Here is a 9256-nt window from a genome sequence, read left to right as displayed (position 1 = left end):
AGACTCCGCAACTCAACAACTAGAAACTCCACAACTGGAAAATCCACAACTAGATACTCCACAACTAGAAACTCCGCAACTAGAGACTCCACAACTAGAAACTCCACAACTAGAAACTCCACAATTAGAAACTCTACAACTACAAACTCAACAAATACAGACTCGGCAACTAGAAATTCCATATCTAGAAACTCCACAGCTAGAAACTGCAAAACTAGAGACTTCACAACTAGAAACTCAACAACTACAAAATCCACAACTAAAAACTCCACAACTAGAAACTCCACAACTAGAGACTCCACAACTTGAAACTCCACAACTTTAAACTCCACAACTTGAGACTCCACAACTAGAATCTCCACAACCAGAAACTCCACAACTAGAAACTCCACAACTAGAAACTCCACAACTAGAAACTCTGCAACTAGAGACTCCACAACTAGAAACTCAACAACTAGAAACTCCACAACTACAAGCTCCACAAATAGAGACTCGGCTACAAGAAATTCCTTGTCTAGAAAGTCCACAACTATAACTCCACAAATGGAAACTCCACAAGTAGAAACTCCACAACTAGAAACTCCACAACTAGAGACTCTGCAACTAGAAACTCCGCACCTAGATATTCCACAAATAGAAACTCCGCAGCTAGAAACTACACAACTCAAAACTCCACAACTGGAAACTACACAACTAGACACTCAACAACAAAAAACTCTTCAACTAGAAACTCCTAAACTAGAGACTCCACAACTAGAGAATCTACAACTAGAGACTTCAAACTAGAAACTCAACAACTAGAAACTCCCCAGCTTGAGACTCCGCAACTTGAAACTCCACAACTAGAAACTCCAAAACTAGAAACTCCACAACTAGAAACTTCACAACTAGAAACTCCGCAACTTGAGACTCCACACCTAGAAACTCCACAACTAGAAACTCCACAACTACAAACTCCACAAATACAGATTCGGCAACTAGAAATTCCATATCTAGAAACTCCACAGCTAGAAACTGCAAAACTAGAGACTTCACAACTAGAAACTCAACAACTACAAAATCCACAACTAAAAACTCCACAACTAGAAACTCCACAACTAGAGACTCCACAACTTGAAACTCCACAACTTTAAACTCCACAACTTGAGACTCCACAACTAGAATCTCCACAACCAGAAACTCCACAACTAGAAACTCCACAACTAGAAACTCCACAACTAGAAACTCTGCAACTAGAGACTCCACAACTAGAAACTCAACAACTAGAAACTCCACAACTACAAGCTCCACAAATTGAGACTCGGCTACAAGAAATTCCTTGTCTAGAAAGTCCACAACTATAACTCCACAAATGGAAACTCCACAAGTAGAAACTCCACAACTAGAAACTCCACAACTAGAGACTCTGCAGCTAGAAACTCCGCACCTAGATATTCCACAAATAGAAACTCCGCAGCTAGAAACTACACAACTCAAAACTCCACAACTGGAAACTACACAACTAGACACTCAACAACAAAAAACTCTTAAACTAGAAACTCCTAAACTAGAGACTCCACAACTAGAGAATCTACAACTAGAGACTTCAAACTAGAAACTCAACAACTAGAAACTCCACAACTAAAAACTCATCAACTAGAAACTCCCCAGCTTGAGACTCCGCAACTTGAAAATCCACAACTCGAACCTCCGCAACTAGAAACTCCACAACAAGTTACTCCACAACTAGAAACTCCACAACTAGAAACTTCACAACTCGAAACTCCACTACTAGATACTCCACAACTGGAAACTCGACAACTAGAAACTCAACATCTAGAGACTCCACAACTTGAAACTCCACAACTAGAGACTCTGCAACTAGAAACTCAACAACTAGAGACTCTGCAACTCAAACCTAGAAACTCCACAACTAAAAACTCCACAACTGAAAACTCCACAACTTGAGACTCCGCAACTTGAACCTTCACAAGTAGAAACTCCGCTATTAAAAACTCCGCAACTAGAAACTCCGCAACTAGAAACTCCACAACTTAAAACTCCTCAACTGGATACTCCACAACTGGAAACTCCGCAACTAGATACTTCACAACTGGAAACTCCACAACTAGATACTCCACAACTAAAAACTCCGCAACTAGAGACTCCACAACTACAAACTCCACAACTTGAAACTCCTCAACTAGAAACTCCACAACTAGAGACTTCACAACTCGAAACTCCACAACTAGAATCTCCACAAGTAAAAACTCGACAACCAGAGACTCCGCAACTTCACAACTAAAAACTCCACAACTGGAAACATCACATATAGATACTCTGCAACTAGAAACTCCACAACTAGAGACTCCACAACTTGAAACTCCACAGCTTGAGACTCCACAGCTTGAGACTCCGCAACTAGAAACTCCACAACTAGGGACTCCACAACTGGAAACTCCGTTACTAAAAACTCCACATCTAGAGACTCCACAACTTGAAACTCCACAACTAGAGACTCTGAAACTAGAAACTCTACAACTAGAGACTCCGGAACTCAACAACTAGAAACTCCACAACTGGAAAATCCACAACTAGATACTCCACAACTAGAAACTCCGCAACTAGAGACTCCACAACTAGAAACTCCACAACTAGAAACTCCACAATTAGAAACTCTACAACTACAAACTCAACAAATACAGACTCGGCAACTAGAAATTCCATATCTAGAAACTCCACAGCTAGAAACTGCAAAACTAGAGACTTCACAACTAGAAACTCAACAACTAAAAACTCCACAACTGAAAACTCCACAACTGGAAACTCCACAACTTGAGACTCCGCAACTTGAAACTTCACAAGTAGAAACTCCGCTATTAAAAACTCCGCAACTAGAAACTCCGCAACTAGAAACTCCACAACTTAAAACTCCACAACTGGATACTCCACAACTGGAAACTCCACAACTAGATACTTCACAACTGGAAACTCCACAACTAGAGAGTCCACAACTAAAATTTCCACAACTAGAAACTCCACAACTAGAGACTCCACAACTCTAAACTCCATTACTAGATACTCCACAACTGGAAACTCGGCAACTAGAAACTCCCCAACTAGAGACTCCACAACTCTAAACTCCACAACTAGAGACTCTGCAACTAGAAACTTCACAACTCGAAACTCCACAACTGGAAACTCCACAACTAGACACTCCACAAAAAAACTCTTCAACTAGAAACTCCTAAACTAGAGACTCCACAACTAGAGAATCTACAACTAGAGACTTCAAACTAGAAACTCAACAACTAGAAACTCCCCAGCTTGAGACTCCGCAACTTGAAACTCCACAACTAGAAACTCCAAAACTAGAAACTCCACAACTAGAAACTTCACAACGAGAAACTCCGCAACTTGAGACTCCACACCTAGAAACTCCACAACTTGAAACTCCACAACCAGAAACTCCACAACTAGAAACTCCGCAACTAGAAACTCCGCCACTAGAGACTCCTAAACTAGAAACTCCACAACTAGAAACTCCACAACTACAAACTCCACAAATACAGATTCGGCAACTAGAAATTCCATATCTAGAAACTCCACAGCTAGAAACTGCAAAACTAGAGACTTCACAACTAGAAACTCAACAACTACAAAATCCACAACTAAAAACTCCACAACTAGAAACTCCACAACTAGAGACTCCACAACTTGAAACTCCACAACTTTAAACTCCACAACTTGAGACTCCACAACTAGAATCTCCACAACCAGAAACTCCACAACTAGAAACTCCACAACTAGAAACTCCACAACTAGAAACTCTGCAACTAGAGACTCCACAACTAGAAACTCAACAACTAGAAACTCCACAACTACAAGCTCCACAAATAGAGACTCGGCTACAAGAAATTCCTTGTCTAGAAAGTCCACAACTATAACTCCACAAATGGAAACTCCACAAGTAGAAACTCCACAACTAGAAACTCCACAACTAGAGACTCTGCAACTAGAAACTCCGCACCTAGATATTCCACAAATAGAAACTCCGCAGCTAGAAACTACACAACTCAAAACTCCACAACTGGAAACTACACAACTAGACACTCAACAACAAAAAACTCTTAAACTAGAAACTCCTAAACTAGAGACTCCACAACTAGAGAATCTACAACTAGAGACTTCAAACTAGAAACTCAACAACTAGAAACTCCACAACTAAAAACTCATCAACTAGAAACTCCCCAGCTTGAGACTCCGCAACTTGAAAATCCACAACTCGAATCTCCGCAACTAGAAACTCCACAACAAGTTACTCCACAACTAGAAACTCCACAACTAGAAACTTCACAACTCGAAACTTCACTACTAGATACTCCACAACTGGAAACTCGACAACTAGAAACTCAACATCTAGAGACTCCACAACTTGAAACTCCACAACTAGAGACTCTGCAACTAGAAACTCAACAACTGGAGACTCTGCAACTCAAACCTAGAAACTCCACAACTAAAAACTCCACAACTGAAAACTCCACAACTTGAGACTCCGCAACTTGAACCTTCACAAGTAGAAACTCCGCTATTAAAAACTCCGCAACTAGAAACTCCGCAACTAGAAACTCCACAACTTAAAACTCCACAACTAGATACTCCACAACCGGAAACTCCACAACTAGACACTCCACAACTGGAAAATCCACAACTAGATACTCCACAACTAGAAAATCTACAACTAGAAATTCCGCAACTAGAGACTCCACAACTAGAAACTACACAACTAGAAACTCCACAACTACAAACTCCACAAATACAGACTAGGCAACTTGAAATTCCATATCTAGAAACTCCACAGCTAGAAACTGCAAAACTAGAGGCTTCACAACTAGAAACTCAACAACTAAATACTCCACAACTAAAAACTCCACAACTGGAAACTCCACAACTTGAGACTCCGCAACTTGAACCTTCACAAGTAGAAACTCCGCTATTAAAAACTCCGCAACTAGAAACTCCGCAACTAGAAACTCCACAACTTAAAACTCCTCAACTGGATACTCCACAACTGGAAACTCCGCAACTAGATACTTCACAACTGGAAACTCCACAACTAGATACTCCACAACTAAAAACTCCGCAACTAGAGACTCCACAACTACAAACTCCACAACTTGAAACTCCTCAACTAGAAACTCCACAACTAGAGACTTCACAACTCGAAACTCCACAACTAGAATCTCCACAAGTAAAAACTCGACAACCAGAGACTCCGCAACTTCACAACTAAAAACTCCACAACTGGAAACATCACATATAGATACTCTGCAACTAGAAACTCCACAACTAGAGACTCCACAACTTGAAACTCCACAGCTTGAGACTCCACAGCTTGAGACTCCGCAACTAGAAACTCCACAACTAGGGACTCCACAACTGGAAACTCCGTTACTAAAAACTCCACATCTAGAGACTCCACAACTTGAAACTCCACAACTAGAGACTCTGAAACTAGAAACTCTACAACTAGAGACTCCGCAACTCAACAACTAGAAACTCCACAACTGGAAAATCCACAACTAGATACTCCACAACTAGAAACTCCGCAACTAGAGACTCCACAACTAGAAACTCCACAACTAGAAACTCCACAATTAGAAACTCTACAACTACAAACTCAACAAATACAGACTCGGCAACTAGAAATTCCATATCTAGAAACTCCACAGCTAGAAACTGCAAAACTAGAGACTTCACAACTAGAAACTCAACAACTACAAAATCCACAACTAAAAACTCCACAACTAGAAACTCCACAACTAGAGACTCCACAACTTGAAACTCCACAACTTTAAACTCCACAACTTGAGACTCCACAACTAGAATCTCCACAACCAGAAACTCCACAACTAGAAACTCCACAACTAGAAACTCCACAACTAGAAACTCTGCAACTAGAGACTCCACAACTAGAAACTCAACAACTAGAAACTCCACAACTACAAGCTCCACAAATAGAGACTCGGCTACAAGAAATTCCTTGTCTAGAAAGTCCACAACTATAACTCCACAAATGGAAACTCCACAAGTAGAAACTCCACAACTAGAAACTCCACAACTAGAGACTCTGCAACTAGAAACTCCGCACCTAGATATTCCACAAATAGAAACTCCGCAGCTAGAAACTACACAACTCAAAACTCCACAACTGGAAACTACACAACTAGACACTCAACAACAAAAAACTCTTCAACTAGAAACTCCTAAACTAGAGACTCCACAACTAGAGAATCTACAACTAGAGACTTCAAACTAGAAACTCAACAACTAGAAACTCCCCAGCTTGAGACTCCGCAACTTGAAACTCCACAACTAGAAACTCCAAAACTAGAAACTCCACAACTAGAAACTTCACAACTAGAAACTCCGCAACTTGAGACTCCACACCTAGAAACTCCACAACTAGAAACTCCACAACTACAAACTCCACAAATACAGATTCGGCAACTAGAAATTCCATATCTAGAAACTCCACAGCTAGAAACTGCAAAACTAGAGACTTCACAACTAGAAACTCAACAACTACAAAATCCACAACTAAAAACTCCACAACTAGAAACTCCACAACTAGAGACTCCACAACTTGAAACTCCACAACTTTAAACTCCACAACTTGAGACTCCACAACTAGAATCTCCACAACCAGAAACTCCACAACTAGAAACTCCACAACTAGAAACTCCACAACTAGAAACTCTGCAACTAGAGACTCCACAACTAGAAACTCAACAACTAGAAACTCCACAACTACAAGCTCCACAAATAGAGACTCGGCTACAAGAAATTCCTTGTCTAGAAAGTCCACAACTATAACTCCACAAATGGAAACTCCACAAGTAGAAACTCCACAACTAGAAACTCCACAACTAGAGACTCTGCAACTAGAAACTCCGCACCTAGATATTCCACAAATAGAAACTCCGCAGCTAGAAACTACACAACTCAAAACTCCACAACTGGAAACTACACAACTAGACACTCAACAACAAAAAACTCTTAAACTAGAAACTCCTAAACTAGAGACTCCACAACTAGAGAATCTACAACTAGAGACTTCAAACTAGAAACTCAACAACTAGAAACTCCACAACTAAAAACTCATCAACTAGAAACTCCCCAGCTTGAGACTCCGCAACTTGAAAATCCACAACTCGAATCTCCGCAACTAGAAACTCCACAACAAGTTACTCCACAACTAGAAACTCCACAACTAGAAACTTCACAACTCGAAACTCCACTACTAGATACTCCACAACTGGAAACTCGACAACTAGAAACTCAACATCTAGAGACTCCACAACTTGAAACTCCACAACTAGAGACTCTGCAACTAGAAACTCAACAACTAGAGACTCTGCAACTCAAACCTAGAAACTCCACAACTAAAAACTCCACAACTGAAAACTCCACAACTTGAGACTCCGCAACTTGAACCTTCACAAGTAGAAACTCCGCTATTAAAAACTCCGCAACTAGAAACTCCGCAACTAGAAACTCCACAACTTAAAACTCCTCAACTGGATACTCCACAACTGGAAACTCCGCAACTAGATACTTCACAACTGGAAACTCCACAACTAGATACTCCACAACTAAAAACTCCGCAACTAGAGACTCCACAACTACAAACTCCACAACTTGAAACTCCTCAACTAGAAACTCCACAACTAGAGACTTCACAACTCGAAACTCCACAACTAGAATCTCCACAAGTAAAAACTCGACAACCAGAGACTCCGCAACTTCACAACTAAAAACTCCACAACTGGAAACATCACATATAGATACTCTGCAACTAGAAACTCCACAACTAGAGACTCCACAACTTGAAACTCCACAGCTTGAGACTCCACAGCTTGAGACTCCGCAACTAGAAACTCCACAACTAGGGACTCCACAACTGGAAACTCCGTTACTAAAAACTCCACATCTAGAGACTCCACAACTTGAAACTCCACAACTAGAGACTCTGAAACTAGAAACTCTACAACTAGAGACTCCGCAACTCAACAACTAGAAACTCCACAACTGGAAAATCCACAACTAGATACTCCACAACTAGAAACTCCGCAACTAGAGACTCCACAACTAGAAACTCCACAACTAGAAACTCCACAATTAGAAACTCTACAACTACAAACTCAACAAATACAGACTCGGCAACTAGAAATTCCATATCTAGAAACTCCACAGCTAGAAACTGCAAAACTAGAGACTTCACAACTAGAAACTCAACAACTAAAAACTCCACAACTGAAAACTCCACAACTGGAAACTCCACAACTTGAGACTCCGCAACTTGAAACTTCACAAGTAGAAACTCCGCTATTAAAAACTCCGCAACTAGAAACTCCGCAACTAGAAACTCCACAACTTAAAACTCCACAACTGGATACTCCACAACTGGAAACTCCACAACTAGATACTTCACAACTGGAAACTCCACAACTAGAGAGTCCACAACTAAAATTTCCACAACTAGAAACTCCACAACTAGAGACTCCACAACTCTAAACTCCATTACTAGATACTCCACAACTGGAAACTCGGCAACTAGAAACTCCCCAACTAGAGACTCCACAACTCTAAACTCCACAACTTGAGACTCTGCAACTAGAAACTTCACAACTCGAAACTCCACAACTGGAAACTCCACAACTAGACACTCCACAAAAAAACTCTTCAACTAGAAACTCCTAAACTAGAGACTCCACAACTAGAGAATCTACAACTAGAGACTTCAAACTAGAAACTCAACAACTAGAAACTCCCCAGCTTGAGACTCCGCAACTTGAAACTCCACAACTAGAAACTCCAAAACTAGAAACTCCACAACTAGAAACTTCACAACGAGAAACTCCGCAACTTGAGACTCCACACCTAGAAACTCCACAACTTGAAACTCCACAACCAGAAACTCCACAACTAGAAACTCCGCAACTAGAAACTCCGCCACTAGAGACTCCTAAACTAGAAACTCCACAACTAGAAACTCCACAACTACAAACTCCACAAATACAGATTCGGCAACTAGAAATTCCATATCTAGAAACTCCACAGCTAGAAACTGCAAAACTAGAGACTTCACAACTAGAAACTCAACAACTACAAAATCCACAACTAAAAACTCCACAACTAGAAACTCCACAACTAGAGACTCCACAACTTGAAACTCCACAACTTTAAACTCCACAACTTGAGACTCCACAACTAG

This window comes from Rhipicephalus microplus, chromosome 8 (genome assembly GCF_043290135.1).
Source record: "Rhipicephalus microplus isolate Deutch F79 chromosome 8, USDA_Rmic, whole genome shotgun sequence".
Lineage (NCBI taxonomy): Eukaryota > Metazoa > Arthropoda > Arachnida > Ixodida > Ixodidae > Rhipicephalus > Rhipicephalus microplus.
This window is presented reverse-complemented; position numbering follows the sequence as displayed.